Here is a 22,962-nt window from a genome sequence, read left to right as displayed (position 1 = left end):
GAACCCCCTCTGATACAATGCTCTTGACAAGGTTTCAGTTTCTGAGCCTGGAAAATAAAAATAATAGGACCTACTTCATAGAATTGTGGAGAAAATTAATTGAAATAATGCTTGGAAAATGCCTAGTACCTGGTAAGTGCCCGATGAGAGAGTTATTACTAATTATCCCACTCAACCCTTGGGGATAGGCAAAGCAGCTCATCTTACCTCCAGATTATGGATGAAGACACTGGGCTCAGAGAGGTCACATGGCTCACCCTATGCACACACATGAGTCACAACAAAGTCAGGACCTGAATCCAGGTCCTCTGCCTCCTAGACTTGTACTCTTTCCGCTTCCCCAGCAGTGTCTCTCAGAGCCAGGATCCGTGTCCTCTACAACAGTGGCTCCTAAAGTATGGTCCTCAGACCCACAGCATCAGCATTGCCTGGAAACTTGTCAGACATGTCAGTTGTGGCGTCAGACCTAATGAATCAGAAACTCTGGGGATGGGGCCCAGCAATCAGGTTTTAGCAAGCCCTCCAGGGGACTCTGATGCACACTCAAGTTTGAGAACCACTGCTCTATGGAATAATAATTTATCTCTTGATCTAACTCCTGAGATGGCTGGTCCACAAATCTGGTGTGATCCCCAGCATGAGTTGACCCTTCCAGCCCTGTTGCATTGTTCTCGTTGGGAACTCGTCATAATACCTACTGACACCATTTAACTGTGGCAGTGGTTCTAACACTTGACACACATTACAATCATCTAGGGCAGGTTTAAATAACGCAAAGGCCCACCCCAGACCAGTTGGCATTCAATTATAAAGACAGCCCCAATTGAGAACCACGGACCTACAGAGCTGCCCCATATAGACACCATGGAACTCTCCCAGGCTGGGAATATTTGTACCTCATCAAGGTTTGTGTGGTTCATAATCTACTACTCCCAGTCAACTGGTTTCTTTCCTTCCTGTGAAACTTGGATCCTCTGCCTGGTCAAGCCCTCCTTCTCACGCCCACTTATGTGGGCATACTAGCATTCATGCTATTTACTTAACATATCTCAGCTTTGCCGCCCCTGTCCACACCCAGGGTTATCCTGCTTGATCTGAAAAGGTAATGACAAGGTATGATAAGCATTAAACATTGACTCACTATAGTTTTTATTTTTATTCTATAACTTAGAAGGTATAAGAGATCATCATTTTGTGAGCATGTTGGAGTCTTACAGATCCTACGCTCACTCCCTGGCCCACCAGGGTCACACCCATACACAGAGTACTGGTTACCTATGAAAGAACACAGTGTCAGCCTTTCTCCCCCTCACGGTGGACGGGGGAATCTGGCTTGGGGCTGATGCCGTAGCGAGGCCTTCTGCTCCAGCTCCTCTGAATTGAAGATCAGCAGCTTCCAAAAAAGGGCCACCACAACTTGCCCACCTGGCTCAGGTGAGGAGGCTGAGAAGCTTGGGGCTGTCTCCCTCACCCCATCACCAGTCAAATGGACAGCATGAGAGAATTGGGGACATCCAGGCCTGCCCCAGGAGGCCTGGCTACCATGTTTACAGCCTAAAACAGAGGAAGACCCTGGCCCTTGAAGGACTCCATCCAGCCAATTGACCCTGCTCTCTAGTGAAAACACGGCCCAGTGGATTCTAGTTATTCACAAATAAGGCTCCTAGAGAAGACCAAGAAAGAGATAGAGAAAAAGGCAGGTGCTGCCTTCCCAGAACTTCCCCAAGAGAAGAGAGGAATTGGTGGACATTGACACTGTACAGACCAAGGAGAGCTCCCCTCTGAACATGGCGGAACCTGAAGCCCCATAAGTTTGGGATGGGGGGGAATGCTCACTTTAAGAATACAAAATTACAGAGCCAGCCCTGATGGCCTAGTGGTTCAAGTTCAGCGCTCTCACCGTTTCAGTGGCCTGGGTTCGCTTCCCGGTCACAGAAGCACACTACTCATCTGTCAGTTGCCATGTAGCCCATGTAGAAGAGCTAGAAGGACTTACAACTAGGATATACAACCATGCACTGGGGCTTTGGGGAGGAAAAAAAGAGGAAGATACAACTAGAATATACAGCTATGTGCTGGGGGGCTTTGGGGAGGAGAAAAAGAAAAAAAAAAGATTGGTAATAGATGTTAGCTCAGGTGCCAATCTCTAAAAAAACAAGAGGAAGATTGACAACAGATGTTAGCTCAGGGCAAATCTTCCCTGCAAAAAAATAAATAAATAAAAGAATATAAAATTACAAATACAAAATTAGGCAAGTAAGTACAAAAGAGGTCATGTAAGGGGAGGGGGCGGTCTAAAATTTAAATTTCATTTGCTGCAGAGTAAATTCACCTCTACCTAGACTCCCCTCACCCAATCACAGCTGTCCTCAGTGGCCATGCTCTCTGAGCTGGTCCAGCCACATGCCCTTTCCCTCCTTGGAATGCCATTCCCTTGGGCTCCTCTGACTCTTGCCCAACTCCCCACTGAAGCTCCCCGGGGTCAGAGGCCAGGCATGGACTTCTGCCCTTCCTCCGTGCCTTGCACAGCATCCCTGCACGGGCCTTGAGCTCTTCATACTTGATGAAAGCAATTAAGCATTTCGGGCTCCTGAAGGTGTTGGGCCACAGTCCCCAGCCCCTCAGACATTTACTGGGTACTCACTCTGCCCTTCGTATTCAGAGATGACAAAGATCTAGCCCCTTCCCTCAAGGGTCTCACAGTCTGTGAGGGGAGTCAAGCACATACATAAATCACTACAATTAAATAATAAATTATAAAACTATAAATGTTATACATTTAAAATGTAACTATAACTAAATTGTGTTTATTTAAATTAGAAATGATAAGAGCAACTAAGTGCCAGGTATGGGTGCTAAGCACTTTACTCACATACGGTATTTCATATAATCTTTACAAGGGTCCCGTGGGGTTCACTAATAGTATCCTCATTTCCCAAACAAAGACACTGAGGCTTAGAGCATTTGAGTCACTCACCAAGGTGGTCAATGGAGAAGCCATGATTCAAACACAGGTCTGTCTGACGACGGTGTTAATAAGATGGGAGGAGGGTCTTTCAATTTGGGTTTGACTAAGGAGAGTGAGTGTTTTGGGTAACTTTGAAACCACCACCACCAGCCTCATCCTCCAATACTGGCAGAAGAGAGCTGGACAACCAGGGCGGGGCAGGACAGAGGCCAGAAGAAATATCCACTGCAGTCCCAACTACTCAGACTCAACGCCCCATTCAAGGATCCCCCACCCCAGCCCCAGTCCGGGCCCTGCCCCTGAGCACTGGGTATCAGCTCAGAGCCGAGGAGGCTACAGGGAGCCTGTGCTTCCTGCATTTCCTGTGCGCATGCTGCTGGAGTGGGTTTGATGTGACCAGAGAGAGGCGGGGAAAACTGATGAGAAATCAGAGATCTGCCAGAGAGTCGGAGATGAACCACAGGAAATGCTTTTGTCTAAAAATATGCCATTTCTGAAAGGAAAACACTCATTAGAGGGTGTGAGAAGCCCCCGCGGTGAGGAAGGCAAAACAGACTCACGGGGAGGCCAGTGGAACAAGAGAGAAGCCCATTACCCACCCACTTCCTGTGCGAGGAGTGAGACTTTAGGAGGATGAAAGGCAAGCAGACAAAATGACAACCCACAGACAGAACTCCAGAGGAAATGTCTGGGGACAGCATCCGAAGATGCAGCCGGGAGGTAGGAGGAGGAGAAACTGTTCCAGTTAATATTTTTCTCACGTCAGCTGGTTCAGCTGTAGATCTGACTAAAATTTCCTGTGTACTTACTATATGCCAGGCACAGTGAGGGGCTTTGCATACATCATATCCTGCGATCCTTTAAACAACACTGAGAGGGAGGAACGTGCGTCTTAGAGGTTAGGTGACTTGCCAGGGGTCACTGAGCTGGTAAGGGACAAAGACAGGGCTTCACCCCAGGTTCCTGACCCTAAATTGCTCACTCATTCCAGTGCACCAAGGTGCCTCCAGAAAGATGAAGGGTCCAGACCATCCCCAACCTAGACAAGTCAGGGCCAGGCACCCAGTTCTCCTGGGGGACTACAGCCATTTTACCTTCTTTATCTTGTCTTGTGTAGAAGGAAATCCAGGTGGAAGGAAATTCGCCGTCTTTTTTATTAATGACTCCCTGTCAGCTAAAACACATGGGAGCCACAGCAGACCCATCTACTCAGCCAGGAATGTCTTGGCATGGGAAGGTAACACCTCAGCCATTTAATCCAAAGCCCTTCTACATCAGTCATGAAGCAACTGTCCCTCTTCTGCTGAGAGTTCCAGCAGGGGCTTGGAGCAGAGGAGCACGGGGGCCTTAGGTGGAGAAGGAGGGGGCAGTTCCACAGGGGCACATGCTCCATGCCGGGAGCAGTAAAGAGCACTTGACACACATTTTTCCTTCCACCCCTGACATAGGTAATTTGTCACCATCTTGTAGATGAGGAAACAAAGTCTCCCTTACGTTGAGCCCAGATGCAGCACCTTTTGACTCTCCCTCCTGTGTGAGAGTTTGGTGTTTGAGACACAGAGAACTAGATCCCCTCCGTGAAGACATGAAGGGTCACTGTGACGGTGACAGCTTCCTCAGCCCCTCTCGGGACCCCCGACCCAGGCTAAACATCTTCAGGTCCCTCAACTCCCCTCTCAGCACACAGTCCTCGTCCCCTCACGGACACAAAGTCACTCCCTCACAGGGGCAGCCAGAGCCTGCTGGCGAGTCTCCTGGCCACCCTCACATGTGTGAGGGAACAGCTTCCAGGTCCCTGTGGACTCAGGGCCTCAGTCCAGCCACCAAAGCAGAGGAGTGCCCACCTCTGTCTACCAACCTCCCCCTTGTGGAGGGGGCTGAAGATTTCTCAAATGCCACCTCCGATGGCCCTGCTCAGCCCTCCCTTGCTAGCCCTTGCCGAGGCAGAGCACTGGAAGTCGCCATGGACTTCTCTCCCTCCCTCGTACCACACCTATCCCCCCACTGGGTCTGCTTGAGCCTCACCCCGTTACGTGTCTCACAGCCCCTACACCCCCACTGCTTCTGTCCTCTTCCCTGGACTGCTGCTCTACGCCCTTAGGTCGCCCTCTCCCATGCAGCCTCCACCCTTCCATCCTAGTGATCTTTCAAAGATGCACATTGAGTCCTGTTTTTGCCCTGCTTAAAATCCACAATAGCTCCTCATGGCCTCCAGAGAAAATGCAACTTAGCCTGGCCGCCAGGGCCCTCCGCCATCAGGCCCCTGCCTGCCTACGGACCATCTCCAATGACCTACAGCTTCCTGAAGACGCCCGCCTTCCGCTCCTCTGCCCAACAAGCTCCTGTTTTGCCTTCATGACCCAATTCAAGTATCTTCTCTCCCTCACACCTTCCCTGACCCTCCTGGCCTCAAAGCAGAGGTGACTGTCCCCCTCCTGTTTCCCAGGAAAGGGAGATGTGGAAGGACCACATAAGCTGCCATGGCATTGGTCCCCAAGAAAGCTGTAGTCCAGGACAGGGCCCAGACCTGGGCAGGTGTAACTGTGCAAGACATTGTGTTAACAATAGGTACCACTCTGGGCACTTTCCAGGTACCAGGAGCTATGTAAAGCTCTTTCCTTGCATGATGTCATTTAAGAGGATTGAGTGAGTTAATTTATAGAAAGTGGTTAGCACAGTGCCTGACACAGGGTGAGCACTGAGCAAACGTTAGCAATAAAAGTGACAGATGATTTAGGGGACAATTCTTATTCCAGGCAGGGTGCCAAACACAGTTCACGCGTTGTCTCGATTCTCACAACAACCCTGGGAGGAAGGAATTCCTTTATGTCCCCATTTTACAGATGAAGATACTGAATCTCAGCAGGGCTAAGTGGTCAGCACAGAAGTAACGGACTCGGGCTTCCAGCCCAGATCCATCTGCCTGGTGCCCAGGTTCTTTGTTTCTGATGCGCAGCGTGCCAGGTGGTCCCCAGAGCTCATCTGAGAAGAAAGCAGGTCAGGTTCTTTCAGAGCAGAACCTAATGAGATATCCGGGGACACACGTGGTCGCGGAGGCTTCCTGTTCTGTCCCGTTTAGTCTAATATCACATTTTAGCTACCATCCTCCAAGGGACACAGTTCACGGGAAGCAATGTGGACTGATTCCTCTCTAGTTCTACGTACGTGCCAAGTAGTTACGCCCTCCTTCTGGGATAGCATCATAGGTGTAAGTGGGAGTCAGTCCTCTCTGTCATGCAGCTGGGTAAACTGAGGCCCAAACAGTTATAGTGTTTCACACAGAGCTAAAACTAGAATGCATGGGAGTCAGACCGTCAGCCTGCATGGTCCCCATTCTACTGGCTGCATACCAAAAGACAGAGGCATCGTGTCATGGAATGAGCACAGGGTTTGCAGTTGGACCCGCAGAAGCCCCGATTCTGCCAGGTGCTAGTTCTGTGGCATCTTAGACAAGCCAGTTAGCCTCTCTGAGCCTCAGTTTCCTAGGAAACAAGGCTGAGACCTCCCTCGTCTCAGGGCTGCAGTCAGAATCAAATGGGTGGTGTGTGTCCCCATGTTTGGGGGGCTGTAAAAATGTTCTACAATTGCTGCCTGGGAGCAGTTAGAGCAGAGGAAAGTTCGTTTGGCCTTGAACTCTGTAGCCTTTCCATTTCTGTTGGATTGCACTGTGCCCAGGGTTCCTCCTGCACCCCAACAACCATCAGGCTTTTTCTCACTCAGTCTGTGCCCATCAAGAGCGGCGTTGTCTCGAACAGTCGGTCCTGCCCTACAGCGACCTCAGTCAGTGTTTGCTGAGCTCTGAGCAGGAGCTTCCCCACTAGGCTCCTTCACGTTTTCCTTTTAAAGATATTTTCCCTTCAACCATCATCTACAGGTGTCAGTGATGAAGCCAGCAGGTTGTCTGTACAGTTTCTTCCAGGGAGGAAAGGGGCTCGGCCACCTCCTACCTTCGGAAACAAAATCTGCCCTGATTTGCTCTGCCAAGATATATCTTTGGACAGGGCAAGGTCCTTCTGAGGCTCCACGAGCCCCATCAGAGGTGAAGAAAGAAGTGAAAGAAGGAAGCAGGGGTGAGGCGCCCACCGTGGTTCAGGGCCTGGGCCCCAGCTCTCCAGAAAGCCCTCTCGGTGGCTCATCCACCATGGACCGGGCTCCCGGGGAGAGAACGGGAAAGGGCTGAGAGAGAGGGATGTGAGTGGGGCTCACAGACATTTTATGGGCCAAAATGCTTTTGAAAGCTATAATTTTGGGGGGAAAAATATTCACTGTGTCATCTTAAAGGGCACAAAACTCCACACAGAGGAAAATAAAAGTTTCAAAAATCATCCATCATGCATCTCCCTTGAAGTCTGTGAAAGATGCGTCTCCATCCCCCCAGCTGCCCCTGCTGGAAACTCCCTGCATCTTAGAGACGGATGATGTCAAATTAGACAATGCCTGTGATGTCTGCTTCCTTTAATTTAGGGAATTGCCCAGCTAAGCAGCGACCGAATTTCATTTTTAGGATAAAATACTGGATCTCCAGGGGAGCCAGGCCTCAAGCAACTGATTTTCACCATGTCACTTCCTCTCAGCATATGAGGACTGGCCTAATTCTTGAGGAAAACTGAACCACATGCCAGTCTGCAGAGGTGCACAAGTCCCTCCGTGACCTGATCCACCTACTTTTCCAGTTTCATATCCCTGCCCCTGCTCTAGTCAGAGGGACGTGCACCCTGCACCCACCCTCTATCCATCCACCCAGGCTCTGGATTTTAGCTCCTGCCCCTTAAGGGCCCATGTTCTCAGCTCAGTATACCCAAGCGTGGCCCATCGGAAAGCCATCTCTGGTAACTCCTACCACCGCCTGCCTTGCCTCCAAGGTAGAAGTAATTATTATTGTTATAGCTTGTATTTCCTGAGCTGAGGGCCAGGCACTCACAAGCTCTCTTGCATTTACTCCTCTAACAACCCCATCATGTAGATATTACTGTGATTTATCCCCATCTCATAGATGAGAAAACCAGGGCTTAGGGAGGTTATGCAAATACTCAAGGTCGCACAGTCGGTAGTCGTAGGAGCCAAGAGCCAGTTCTCAGCCCATGGCATGCGCCTCTCCCAAGGGCATTGATTTCATGCCTCAGCCCACTGCCACCTTGCGCTACTAGAATTAGCGTGCATGTGTTTTGTAACCTTTACAGGGTTATAATTCAGTGGGCAAAGACTGTGAATGGTTCTTCATACCTTCAACAGCACTGAGCTCTCTGGAGTGAATAAATGAATCAACGAATGAACGGAAAAATGTACATCAGACTAGAGAGTTAAGGCAACTTTCATAAGCATTAAAAGAATGTTGTGTCCATAAGGATTCATTAAGCACCAACCGTGTGGCCCACATTCTGAGGGGCTCTGGGCCCCAGAGCTGAAGGCAGGGTCCACTGGACTCTCAAATGTTTCATGAATTCCCACTCTCCAAGCTCTAAGACCCAGTTGTGTATTGAGCACTGATTTTCAGTCTCCTGGCAGCTTGTCTGCTCATTATTGCTGGCAAACAACGTGACTTATGCATGAGACCCACATATTAAGATGCAGTGCAGTTATTCAGACTGTTGTAACTACTAAATTGAATTGAATGGCAATCCACTGATAGTTCAACCTCTGCAGAAAAAAAAAAAATCAGCCTGAAAATAATCAGTTCTATGGTACTTTAGCAACATTGCGGAAACAACTGTACAAACAGTAGGAAAGGTGATGTCATGACCGTCATTTAGTTTTGTCCTGGAGTTTGGGTGTTCTGGACCGAGATGAAGGCCACTGAGATGTGAAAGTAATTTGTCCAAACAAAATTTCTAATAAATACCTTTTATTGTTCCTTTGTCTCTATCCTTTACCAAAGATAGGCAATTAGCAGCGTTTGCAATATTACAAGCAAATGAAATTGGGTCTCTGCCCAGCCCGCCTACAAAGGATTTCTACAGCAATAAAAATAATCAATTGGATTCTTCATTTTCTGCTGGTCCATGTGATTTCCTTAATAATGTCAATGCAGATTGTAATTTGCAGGAAAAAATAAATACCAGTTGCATGAGGCATGAAATTTCAGACCCCAGAAATGTCATCCTTTTTTACAGAATTGTTTTGTTACTAAGGTATGTGGCTCGGAGAACTAGAAGAGACCTCAGGTCTGGTGCCCGATTTGTCTTTCACAGACTGACCTATATTTTGTCTCCCAAATGCATCTTGCTCGTTTCTCCTTCTTCACCTGTGCTCTCCAGCAGTTGATGTGTGAAAGCACCACAATTAGGATCAGAAGACCAACGTCAAACCACCAGGTTGGCCCTGCACTAGCTGAACGACCTTGGGCCAGTCATTTAACCTCCCCGGGCCTCAGTTCACTTCTCTGCAGAATGAGGCATACAAATATGAAAGTGCCTAGAATCTAACTTCCCCAGGCTCCTAGGACAGTGTCTGGCCCATAACAGGCATGCAGTACATGTTGCCTGAGCAAATGAATGAAGGAGTGCTCACACTATATCATGTGGTCAGCACAAATTAATTGTTGCTTAAAAATTAAGAATCTGTCTCCCACCTTCAACACCCAGCTTCTCCCTCTTGTCCCAGCAAACTCTCACCCATTCTTCAAAGCTGGCATCAAAGTCTGCTTCCTCTGAGAAGCCTTTCTAAGACCACATCAGCTAAAAGTGATCGGACTCCCTCAAATTCCTAAGACGTTTGTTGTCCATAAGCCTCACATAGAACTTGAGCTCGTGGCCTTGTATCGTTGCTTCTCTCCTCATCAGGGATTTCTTAGTTGCCCAGTTAGATCACAAGCGTCTCACGGGCAAGTCTAGAGTCTTTGATTCCTGGTGACGCCTCCAGCTCCTGGTAAAGGGCATGGCAAATAATAGATGCTCCATGAATGTCCACAGATTGACAATGGGGTAAAGCCCCGTCCCCACGGAGAGGGGCAAATGCTCAGGTTCCCACTGCTGCCCCACAGAGGCGTGGCACCTATCCTTGCAGCTCTCAGTGGAACACACTGTGCCTCTAAAGACTTCTCTTCCACGGCAAATTTGTTTCACTTTGCAAAAACCCTTCCCGTTTGCGAGGAACCGACATCCTCACGCCTTGTGGTGGAGGGGTAATTCATGGCCTCTTCAGGGGACAGGATGGCAATAGCTCTCAAATTTTAGACTGACCATATAATTTAAAAAAATTAAAGACACACGAATATCCTTTGAGCCAGGAATTGCACTTGTAAAAGTTTATCTTACAGATTGACCTGCACATGTGTGAAAAGACATATTAAGAATAGTCACTGTTGGGTTATCCATAGTAGCAGACGACTGGAAACCGTTTCAACGTCTATTAACAGGGAATTGGATAAATAGATCTTGGGACATCCACATAGAAGAACACCATGCAGCCTTTAAAATGAATGAGGTAGACCTGTACATACTGATGTGGAATATCCTCCAAGATACATTAAGAGAAAGAACAAGATGTCACCCAGAATGTATGGCCTAATCTCACTTATGTAAAAAGAGGACATGTGTGCTTGTATATGCATAAAGTGTTTCTAGAACAATAGCAATGGCTTACTGGGGGTGGGGGGCAGCAGGAGGGCCTGGGAATCAGAGAAGGAGACGTCACCATGTTCTGTATTCCCATTTGCACAGACTAAATTCTTTAGCAAGCGCATTCACTATCTTTCTCTTCTTTTCCTTTTTTAGATTTAAATTTTATTTATTTTTAATGAAGCAATACATTCGCATGTATGAAATTATAAAGGTGCAAAATGGTATATGGTAAAGACCTCCCTCCCAGCCCCCAGCCTCCCAGTTTCCACCCCAGAGGCAGCAAATGGGAGCCCTTTCTTCTGTCCCCTTTTAGAGGTGGCCCATGCACTGCGGGTGTTCTCTTTAAATAATCTCCAGCGAAGGCTCTATCCCTCTGTTCACACGGTTACATCAACTTTTGGACAAAGTGGTCTAACAGTATGGAGTCATGGGAAGAGCGTCCTCAGGCTTCGGAGTCAGGTAGACCTGAGTCTTCAGTAAGTTGCCTGACCTCTCTGGGCCTCATTGCTTCATCTGTAAAATGGGCAAGTAACACCTGACTCTTAGGCTGTAAGGATGAGCAACAGTTTGTGGAAAGCAGGCGGGGCACTTAGCAGATGCGTGGAGCTGCTTCGGCGGCTGGAGCCCTGGGCACAACTCTCCTCCCCTGCTTGGGCTCATCCACACTGAGCAGGGTTCCTGGAGGCAGCAGGAGACCACAAGACCCCTGGACGTCCCCTCCTGCCCCCTGATAAGTACTTCCCGTGGTCCTGAGGTAACATTCTGTGGTAATCATCTACAGCAAGTGGAAAAATTTTGCAGTGCGTCATTGTGCTAATGATCAACACCAGTCCCTCACCCTGGGTTTGGGGACTTTGAAAGGGTTCAGGGTTAGGAGTCAGGAAGCCCATTTTGAGACTGGACTCTACCCCTAACTGGGCCTCCTTGAGCGCTTAACGTCTCATCCCGAGCCTTGCACAGACTGGGTGGATGATCCCTCAGACGCTGGCCGCCGTCTCCCCTAGGGGACGTTATAGGGGAACCCTTCAGCCAGTGATTCTCTAGGGGGTGGACGCGATTTCCCACCTAAAATAGGATCTCCTTACTTACAAAATGGTGTGTGTACAGGGCAAGCATTTACTAAATTCTTCAACGCTAGCCAACTAGGTAACTAAATTCCACAAAAAGGCAGTCAATATTTTAAATTGTCTTTCATTCATTTTTATCACTACTGAAATGAAATGCAAGTCATATGGACCATGCAGACCATCAGACACAACACTCCCTCTGTCAAATGCCAGGTTATGACAGGTTACGAAGCGCCCACTGGTAAGAGTTTGGCAGACCAGTAAAGTGGCAATTGTTAGGGGGCCTATTCTAAGACTCCTTCCAACTCCAGGGGGCTCTGATCTGGTATTTGGCAAATAAGCCATTGACACATGGTACTGTGATTTAGGGTGACCCCGATGATCCTGAAGGTAGGAAGGAATTTGGCACCTGGCAGAAGTTTCCCAGAAACGCACACACACACACCCCGCTAGAAATGTGGGCAGGGATGGAAGAGGAGACTGCTGTCAGGATAGAAGGGGGTAACCTGTGTCCCTTCACCGTCTCTCTCTCACTGCCATATCACCATTCAGCATACAGACTCCATTCCCCCAAATAAATCACAGATGTAAAGTATAAAGACAGTTCTCCATCTATTTTTTAAGTGAATTTGGGGAGTTAAAGAGCACAGCTGCCTCCGATAATACCATGTTCATCAAGTAAAAATATCTCTTAGCAAGTTGTCCTAAATCAATTTTTTTAATGAGTCTTCTTTTTTTCCTACTTACTATTGGTAATTTAATAGCTCTACCAAAAGTGCTACTGAAGCAAGAAAACTGAGTACTTTTTAATTTATTCTCAGGGAGATTTATCTATTAATCAAGTATCTTAATTCTCTGAACACTTAAAAAGGGCATCTTCAAGTGACATTCCCACCCATTGCAGATCACTTCTTGAGTTTTATTGTCTGTTTTTTTAAATTTATGTCCAACGTGGGATCTCTTCTTGAGGACTGAGCTGTTTGAGAAAATTTCTGTGGAAATTGTGGGTGACTCTACTAGCGGTGTGGAGCCTACCCAGAGGGCAGGCCACTAAACCCCAGGAGGACCGATCCCTCTGGCCCGTCTTTCAGGCTGTCATTCTAATGGGGATGGGCAGAGTGAAGCATGCAGGCCTGACTCTAGCATATGGTTCTCTCCTTGGCATTTCATCACGTGTTAGTCTTTTCCAGCCCTGTTTGTTGATAATCCACTGTGCTCCAGGCACTCTTCTGGGGACCAGCATACAGAGAGATGCCTCAGCCATAGTCCCTGCCCTCAAAAGGACCTTAGGATTGAGGGGAAGAGGGGACAAGCACATCTGACTAAATGCACCATGATAGATGCCACACTGGGGTGTGAGCAAAATCCTTGTGGGGAATTTATTTTATTTATGTAACAAACGCTGGTGTAGTACTTACTATTGGCCAGACATGGTGCTGCCAATAGGAACTCATTTAACCCTCACAACAACTCACTGAGATGGGTACTATTATAATCCCTTTGTACTGATGGGGAAACTCAGGCACCAGGTGGGTGATAACTTGCTCAACGTCACACAGCCAGTAAGTGTCAGCAACAGGTTCTGAGCCAGGTCACTCTGGCTTCCCAAGCTCATGCTCCTACCATTGGGCTACACAGCCTCTCAAAACACCTTCTCCTCCAAATTCAAAGATACCTAACGAAAATCAGCTGCAAATGGAATATGCTGGCTGAGAATGCCACAGGACACAGTGCAGAAGTGACATTTATGCTAAAACCTAAATGATGAATAGGAATTAACTAGGTTAATCGGGGGAAGTGGGTTGCAAGTCAAGGTTCTGGGTGGAGAAGTAGTGAGATGTGTTCTAGGACCTGAGTAAAACCATCGTGGCAGGAGAACGGAGAGAAGAAGGGAAGTAGTCAAAGGGCAGCTGAAAAGTGGGCAGGGACCTTATCATTCTGCCCCTCCCCCATAGGCCAAGGGTTGTCTTGTGGCTGGGTTCCCCACGAACAATAGGAATCTAGCAAACAGCATTGGCAGGGGAATGACAGCATCAGCTTTTCATTAGTCGATGATCACCCTGGCTGCTGGTGTGTAGGATGGACTGGAAGGGGGCAAGAGTGGGAGCAAGGAGACCCACAGGGCGGTAGTAGGCAGGAGAGAGCAATGGTCCCTGGATGGAAGTGGGAGTGGATAAAAGTGGATTCAAGAGAGACTTAGGAGGTAGCATCAAGAGGAAATGGTGATTGATTGTGAGGGGTGAGAGGAGGCGTCAGTGATGGCTCTGAAGATTCTAGGTATGAACAGGGTCAGAGGGCACTGGAGTTGGGGCGGGCTTGCAGGGTGAGGTGGGGAGAAGCTCCCACACAACAGCCACAGGCATCATTCATCACTCCCCTGGTTCACAGGGTCCTTCAGGGCTCCATGCTGAGCCCAGTCCTCTGAGTGTATTTTCCCACCTTCTTCACCTGGAGAACTCCTCGTTGGAGATTCAGCTTGAACGTCACTTCCTCCATAAACGTGTTATGTGCTGGACGCTCTACCAAATACTTGTGTGAACGTTCTCTTATTTGAATCTCACAACGTCCCTGCAAGGAAGCTATTGCCATCCCCATTTTACAGATTACAGAGCATCAGAGAAGATCTAGAGTTGGCCAGTCATTCAGGTGGTAAACGCGAGGGCCCACAGACAACCAACGCTGCCTTCCTGGTGACTCGGAGGGAAAAGTGAGCTTGGTCTGGCGCCCCTTCTTCTCAAAGGCATTGAAGTTACTCACCACGTAGGTTAGAGACGTGAAATCGAGGAACAATGAGAAGTTCTGAAGCCCATGCTGTGGTGGTGTGTGAGGGCATCAGAGGAGGGTTCCAGACGAGGACTGCTGGACCCAAAGCTGGTGTGCTTCTCTGTCCGTCTCCAGAATTCGTTGAGTGAAGCACCTCACAAGCATCAGGCACCCAGGTTTCCGTGTTCTTCCTAGAAGTAGATTCCAGAGAACAGACAACCCGCAGCATAACTAAGCACAAACTTTGTGCCTCCTCTCCTTCCACTCCTTGACACAGATCCTCTACTCTAACCATGCCACTCTGTCATGCCACTGTCACTTTTCTCATTTCAGTCCTTCTGCCTGGCTCCTCCTCTCTCTCTCTTTTATGTGCCTGGAGAGGCCCTACTTTTTGGATCAGCCTCTTCTGGAACATCCATTCCACAACTCCTCAGGCTAGGTGTAGGCTGACCAGTTGTCCTAGTTTGCCAGGACCGAAGGATTTCCCGGTGTGTGGGACTCCTGGTGCTAAGTCAGGCAGCCCCGTGTAAACCAGGATAGTCAGTTACCCTCATTAGGCGCCTAGGTTGCCTCAGTTTACTGCAAGCCCAGCAAGTGTCCAAGCTGTCGTATATTCACTGGCTCTCTCCTCTGTCCCCTCCTTGAGATAAGGTCCCTGTATCCTCGAGATCTGGGCATTGTATGTAGTCAGTACTTATGGAACGAATGTATGATGGGGGCTCAGATTCAGGGGCGGCGTGGTAGAGGATGGAGCCTACCACCCAGCCGTCAGAGCGGGGAAGGAAGGCAGTCAGAGGGCACCCCACTAAAGAAGCACCTGAGAAAAATTCCTGGCCTGAGAAAGACTGAACTCTGGCCCATGAAAGCCAAAGAACTTGTTTTGCTCTTAATTTGTTTGTTTCTTTTGCCAGCTGGAAGCTTGGGGGATAATTTAGTGAAATCCTTTACTAGATGCATTTAACTTGAAAGAATTCAACTCTAGGTGCTTGGCAAGCAAACAACCCAGAAGAGAGCAAGCACAACAGAGGGAAATAACAATGATAATAAACAAGGGGACGGCTCCTCTCCCCAGGCCACGTGGTGAGCACATGCCCACGGAGGATGTGAAGGGGGAGATGGGGTGCACTTTCCTCCTGCGTGACCCTCGTCATGTGAGCATCTTGCTGCCTTGAGAACAATTCTAGCATACAAAACCACTAATTTTTCACACAACCTGGCCCCTAAACTTAAGGAAATATCTTCATCTGTTGATCGGCTGGGAAAAATACTAGCTGAGCCCCATACTTTGAGTGATTAAGAGATTTTCAAGAGTGGTTCTGACCACACACACTGCTGACTTTAGAACCCTGGTGAGTGAGATGCTGGGTCCTAAAGCCAAACACCCTTGGATCTGAGTCCCCGCTGTACTATTTAGTAACTAAGTGATCTCAAATGGGTAAATGACCTAACCTCGCAGAACTTCCATTCCGCTCTTGTGAAAATGGGGCTGAGGGTATTACCAAGGTTCACAGGCTTGTGGTACGGACTGAATGCAGAGGACGCATGTACATTCTTAGCAGAGTGCCTGGGACACAGTAAGTACTTGATAAACAGTAGTTTGTATTTTTAGGAGCCCTTATTGCATTACTTTGACCAGGCACTTAAAACTTTTAGAAATGGAAAAATCATAGAGTCAATCTGGGCATTCCACCATGTTGCTGAAACAAAAAGACCATCCCTGAATGAAGAGCTTCCAGGAGATTTTTCACTTAAAATTGACTGCATTTTTGTTTCTTGGTTATCAGTCATATTACTTCCCACCTGGCAGTTCTTGCTCCAGAGCAATGTGGCCCAAACAGGCTAATTATAGTATTTCCAGAGCACACACGATCATTCAGAAGCAACTTTCTCAGGAGCTAGGACTGAAATAAGTGGGCAATTAGCAGGTTTAACAGGATTTTCTTCCCCCCCACCACCCGCCCCCAGTACCTCTAACACATTAAGTTGATCACAACAGTTATTTTAAGGAAATTCAGCTGAGGTATTTGTGGGGTTTGAGGTCATCTGTGTCCGCCAGGGAGACATCAGGAAATTCTGTTGCTGGGAGCATCATGAGGGCATGGCAGAGAGGCCGGAGGTCAGGAAAGCCAAGCTCTGCCCCCGGGTAGCCATGTGGTCTGGGGGAGGTCACTGTGCAACTCTGGGCCTCAGTTTCCTCATCAGTAAATAAAAAAGTAGGCTTGCTCAATTCTAATGCTCCTTCCAGCTCAGGAATTGGATGGTTCTCAAAGATCAGTACCCACGCCTGGGTTGGTCACTGAATTACACGTACCACCAAATGCCTCTGTTCCCTCTCCATGCCATGCATCCAACAGCTATTTTAGACCCTACTAGGGGCTAGGCACTGCTCTGGGAGTTTGGAATCGTCACTCTTACATCCGTCCTATTGCCACAACCTGTGGGCATGCCTTGCTTTCAGAATTAGGCTCGTTGGAAGGAAAACACTGTATCCCAAGTTCTAGTCTGCCTGGAATCGCAAGGGGCTGCCTCTCTGACGGGCCCCATCCTCCAAAATATGTCAGAGGAGTGAAGCTCAGGCTGCGGGTCTTCAACACAAAGGAACCAGGTCTTGGCAGAGGGAGAAGTTCCAGGACAGAAGCAATCCTGGGATTGTTTTTTTGGCCTCTCATGATCCAGTCTTATAGTAAAAAGATTCTAAAGATGAGCAAGGCTCTTCCCCTTAACAATTCCTTTTGGAAATACCTGGGACCCCCTCTGTGAGGACCATAGCCTGCATCTTCTGACAACATAGGGATGAATTCCCCATTACATCTTTTTGAGGGGAGGAAAAGGGATTTAGGAGTCCTTATCCTACCACTTGAGAACGGAGCTTAACCTTGACTTCTGGTTTTGTCATCTGCAAAATGCTTGTGGCGTTGATGGCTACTTGATAAAGCTGAGTGTGCCTTTGAAAGTGCACTGTAAACTACAAAAACAATAACTGTGGTCCCTCTTGGCCTTCATCCACTTCCTGACAACACAGAGCTGACCCTACAAATAAGCTGAAGAGATGCTCGTCTCCATAGACTTTGACACCAGAAAGTCTCACCTGCCCCAAAATATCTTCCCATGGCCTGAAATCCAACTACTTGTGATTCATCCAACTGCCCTATTAGGTGGCTTTGCCAGCTGTAACCTACCTGATTCTATTATGAAGAAAAGTTATATTCATTGGGACTTTGCCATGTCCCAGACCCTCTGCAATACTTAATTCTTTTTTCACCCCAAACCAGCATGAGAGACAGGGATGACTACTCAATACATCTTAAAAACTGGGAAATTGAGCCTCAGAAAGTTTAGCAAACTTGCTAAAGGCCCACATGAGTGATGGGGTCAGGCCTTCAGCATAGGTGGGGATTGGCAAGGTGGCAGGCCCAGTGTCACACACTGACAGCTGCCAGGGCATAGAGGTCTACAGGAGGCGTGCACTAGCCCCAGGGACACTCAATCCACTTCATGACTTCTTCTGACCCGGTGCCTCCAAGTGCCCGGCTCACCTGCACGAAGACAACTGGAGTTCCTGTCAGGAAAGAAAGAAAGAATGTGGATGCTGTTCATTTTCTGAAAAAGCACGTCCCCTCCAGCTAATCTGGAAACATTATCTGCAGGGCTCCCGAATGCCCCTTTGTAGCAGAGGGGGTGCATAGGCATCACGACTATTTGGCACTGCGGCTCCTCTGAGAGCTGGCCCCATCCATTGGATAATTACCTTGCGGTCTTCTCACCTCAAGAGAAAATGCAAGAAGCCCTCTTTCCAAATCTGGCCCATCACGCTAGCAACGCTTGTATTTTTAGAAGCTGTTTTTCCCTGATAGTTTCACAACCTCTAATCTGCCACTCTCCAGATAAACACAAATTAAAACATAACAATGAAATATGGAGAAATAGTTTTTCCCATCATAATCTCCAGCTCTCTGAACCCAGGACCAGGAGCGGGTAGAGCCCTGATTGGTCTCCAAAGCAACAGGGAGAGGGAGGCAGTGAGGAGAGGCGTTCCCTGGTCGCTTCGGGCTCTGATGAACGGCTGCCAACCAGTTATTAGGGAGGGGAGAAGGACTTGCAAAAACTTCGGGTCTCTGAGAGCTGGAGCGGGAAGGGTAGAGGATTGTAATTACACCCAGGTGGGAGTCTGACCGCAGCTCACCTGCTGAGGAAAGAGCGCTCCCCTTACCCAGCCGGGAAGGACGGGAGTCTCAGGGGATCGGATTTCTAGGCTGCAGCCCCAAAGTCATTCTCAAGTTTATCCCCTAAAATCCGGAGGTGAGAGAACAAGAGCATCCTTTAAGAACATGTAAGGGGAGCCCTGTCCGGAGGGAGGGACACCCAATCCTTAACTCCTGACAGCCATGGCCACAGGAGGACAGGTATCCTGTCTACACAACCCCATCCCAAAAGCCCCAAAGCTGGAAGCTGAGAAGCTGGCATTTCAAGAGATGACAGTGCGCCCCCAACGAAAGGAGAAACAATAGTGTCTTAGCACAGCAAGTCAAGAGTGGTCAGAGCATGGGCGTTTGAGCCACACAACCGCAGTTTCTAATCCTGACTCTGCTTCTTATGAGCTGTGTCATCTTGGGCAAGGCGCTCAACTTCTCTGAGCCTCAGTCTCCTGGCCTGTAAAGTGGGAATCGTTACACCACTACCTTGATTGTGAGGTATAAGAGACTAAATGAATGTCAAGTGCCTGGCAGACTACCTGGAACACAAGAGATGCTAAGGTTAGTTTAATCTGTGCCTCTCCACCTCGCCCCCATACACCAGAGAGCAAATTCCTGATGGATTCCACAGTGATATCTCGGCTCAACGCTGGTTACATTGAGAAACCCACTGTCAGGCAGCAGAACTCCACAGTCCTGCCCTCTTTGCCCCATTATTCAGTGTGTGGCACAACTACAGGGTCAAGAATCAGAGATCCAGGCTTCCCTGGGAACCTATCATTGCCTGACCAGGGACACACAGCGCTGCTCCTCCCCCTCATCCTGGGACTGACCTCAAGCCATTATCACAAGAGGGTTGGGCCACTGCAGAACTTTTCATCCCAGTAAGAGCTCACTGGTGCCAGAAATGCTGCCTGCTGCGTGTGTCCAGGTTGGCCCTTCCCGGGGTGCCTACCGACCTGGAGACTGCGAGGCCTCTCCGCCCGCAGAGCCGGGAGCCCACACTCCATAGCTGCGCTTCTGACCGAGTTGGATAATTTGACATGGTCCCAGCAAGCAACAGAGCACCCATTGTTCCCTCTTCTCAGCCCCAGAGAGGGACTGCTCATGCCAAGACCAGAGGTGCTGCCCAGATTCTGGCAGCAGAGAGAGGCTCCCCGACACTTCTACCCGGAAGCACAACCACCCTCACCCACGTGGCCTGGGGACCTCTCGGCCCTCAGTTCCTGCAGGATCCTCGAGTCTGTCTGCTCCACTGCTTGCGAAGGGCAGGGACAGGAGGCTGGCAAGTGGATAAAACCTAAAACATGCTCTCTGCATACGGCCATGGAGACTTTATAGCATATGATCATAGAGCTGTAATACATTCATACTACTAAAATTAACTAGTATCACTGGAATTAGTATTACTATACTGTATGTAGCTATAATATAAATGTATAATGTAGCTGCAATAGCTAACCTTTATTCCTCCTATATGGCAGGTCTGTGCCAAGCATTATCTCATTCTAAAGCTCCCACAAACGCATGAGGTAGGAATTATCATTCTGTCCATTTATAGATGAAGATAATCCAGAGAGGGTAAGTTACTTGCCCAAGACCACACAGTCCATAGGAACCCAAATTCCCGCTCAGGCAGTCTGACCTCAGTCCTGGGCCACTCAGCTGTGTAAATGTGGGCGCCCGACCTTCAAGCTGGTTGTGCTGGTGGCAGAATTTTGAAGACCAAATCTAACAGCCTAGGAGATTTGCTCTGCCCCACAAATGTCCTTCCACTCTGTCTTCACTTGGTGCCTGAAATCCCTGAAATTTGTGTTCCTTGGTTTTAAAGCTTCCTCCTTTGTGAAACGCAAATATCCCTTTGAACAGGGAAATCCACACTCAGATGCCTTCGTTGGACTTATTTATGAGGCCCTTTCCTCCAGACAGCTAACTGAGAGCAGGAGAGAGGGGCCCTGAGCAGGTCTGCAATATCCCATCCAAGTTTATTTTTTCCCCTTCATGGGTCTCTCATTTCTCACGCTTTTCCATTCCCCCAGTGATCCAGAACTTTCGCACTGTCATAAAGAAAACTGGTTTAATAAATAAACTCATACTAAGGATGCTTCCCATCCGTCCCATGATACCCCACATCCTCATCAGACCCAAAGCACCCTCCAACCTCATCGGAGATTTCTTAGCAAAATAAACTTCATGTGATTAGGAAGCTCATGTGAACAGCAAGGCAAGGGGGGTCGTCTCTCCTGGCCACTTCCTCCCCTGACACACCACCACAGCCTGCCTACCGTCTGCTTGCATGGACTAGCATCTAGTGTGGTGGGATCCAGCGTATGATTTTGAGCTGCTCAACTTTAATTCCACTAAAATTATGTCACAAAATTGGGGCATCACAGGGAAGTGAGCAAAACAGAGAAGCACTAAAGATTCCACGTACACTTGATCCACAGTTGAGTCTTGTCCAGTATGCATACATTAGACCCTACGGTTCTCAATTTTCAAAAATGTAGGGCCACGTATAAATGGCTCCCTATAAAAATAAGGAAAAATATTTTAAAAAAGGATACTCCTTAGGTAGTGACTTCCTTTCCCAGGGGCATTTTCCTTATCAGAGACCTGTGAAGATGGTCATGGTGAACCCAAAGGGATGAATCATCAGTGGGGAGATTTGGTTCCGTGGAACAACCCAAGGTTACTTATAGCAATAGCAATAGCTATTGCCGTGTAACAAATAACCTCCAAATTTAGCAGCTTAAAACAATACACGTTTTCAATCTTACAGGTACTAAGAACCAGACATCTGGGAGCAGCTTCATTGGGAGATTCTGACTCAAGTCTTTTATGAAGCTGCCCTCAAGCTCTGGGCTGGTCCCTGGTGAGGTTCAAGTCAGCAAGGGCTGTATCATCTCAAGACTTGACTGGGGCTCAGGTCACTTACAAGCTCATTCAGGGGGTCACTGGCAGGCCTCAGTCCTTGCTGGCTGTTGGGCAGAGGTCTCCGTTCCTTGCCATGGGGGCCTCTCCATGGAGCTGCTCATGACATGGCAGCTGGCTTCCCCCAAAGCAAGAGATGAGGGAGACAGAGAGGGAGAGGGTGATGGAGGAGGAGAGAGGGAGAGAATTCAAGACAGCAGGCCCAGTCTTTTACAATTTAATCCCAGCAGTGACATACGTCACTTCTGTATGTTATTGGTCATGCAGACAAACCCTGGTACAATATGGGGGGCGGGGGGCAACACAAGGGATGAATACCAGGAGGCAGGAACCTTTGGGGCCACCTTCGAGGCTGGCTACCCAGGAAGGTACAGAGCATGGTGAGGTCCACAGCTGGAGGTGTCCAGGTTGTACACCCTTGGTCAGATCAGTTAACCTCACTCAGACTCGGTGTGCATTTATATAAAATGAGAGTAACAGGCTTGTCGGGGATCAACAATGTCTATGAAAGCACATTGAACAAAGTGTTCTACAAATATAAGGCAACGTTATTTTGATTGTTATTAGCAGTAGCAGTGGTGCACAGTTCTGGGGACTCCCGCTCTGTTGAGCTCTCAGGCCCACCCCACCTGTATAACCCAGGGCCAGTGTGTACTTCAGATCGCCAACACCCAAGGTCAGATAAGGAAGCTTTGCAACACACAGCGTGGGCGGGACCTCGCTAACGATCTGTTAGAGCTGACTGATAATTAGCCTTTCACCTGAATGCAAACAGGGAGCCTGAAGTTCTTGCTGGTTCCTGCTTGGAAATGATCTGTTCTCTTCTTTTAAATATCCTTCCTTCATCCCGGTTACTCAGCAACCCTGATTTTTCTATCTAATAGGCGTTACGAAGGTGAGCATCAGCCCCACCCTCTCTGAGACCTGGCAGGTCCCAAACCACCCAGCCCTGGAGTCACTGATCTCAACCGAGACCCAGCCAACCAGCCTCCCCTCCCGGCCCCTTACCCTGCCCTAAGGACTCTCAAGCCAGACCTGGTTTAACTCCACGCATTTAGGACATCGAGAACTTTCTCACCAGGAAATACGTCTTTCTAGAATCCCTGTGGTGCTGGTCAGACAACAAGAGCACTGGATGGGAGTCAAGAACCTGGGGTGCTAACCTGGCTCTGATTGTTGTCTACAGTGTGGCCTTGGGCAGGTCTCCTCGCTGCTCTGAGCCCTTTAGATCTGGTTATCAAAGACTCGATGATTCTCCCACTTATTCATTGAGCACGTCTGAGCCTTCTCCAATGCCCCCCCTCACCATTGCACCCCACTAAAAACAAAGTATGTACAACCTTCTGAGGTCCCCCTCGTAGTTCTGTTTCTCTCCCTGTGGGTTTTTCTTTCCTCCTGAACACTTGGCAGGACTCACCTGGCTTGTTGTGCCCTGGGGGTGGAATCATTACAGCTCTGTGCTGGTAATTCAGCCTCATCTT

The 22,962-nt window shown here is 48.5% G+C and overlaps 1 protein-coding gene and 1 long non-coding RNA gene across 3 annotated transcripts in view; one reads left to right on the top strand and one right to left on the bottom strand.

Annotated features, from left to right (window-relative positions):
* Positions 1 to 22,962, top strand: part of LIPC (lipase C, hepatic type) — a 141,307-nt gene that overhangs the window by 39,907 nt on the left and 78,438 nt on the right. The gene's annotated exons all lie outside the window — the stretch shown is intronic.
* Positions 14,412 to 18,001, bottom strand: LOC139042401 (uncharacterized). The gene is made up of 3 exons (XR_011499129.1): positions 17,894 to 18,001; positions 16,158 to 16,258; positions 14,412 to 14,548 (listed from the first exon to the last, which is right to left on the bottom strand). It is a non-coding gene; the product is annotated as an uncharacterized lncRNA (long non-coding RNA).

Source organism: Equus asinus, chromosome 2 (genome assembly GCF_041296235.1).
Source record: "Equus asinus isolate D_3611 breed Donkey chromosome 2, EquAss-T2T_v2, whole genome shotgun sequence".
Lineage (NCBI taxonomy): Eukaryota > Metazoa > Chordata > Mammalia > Perissodactyla > Equidae > Equus > Equus asinus.
This window is presented reverse-complemented; position numbering and strand designations above follow the sequence as displayed.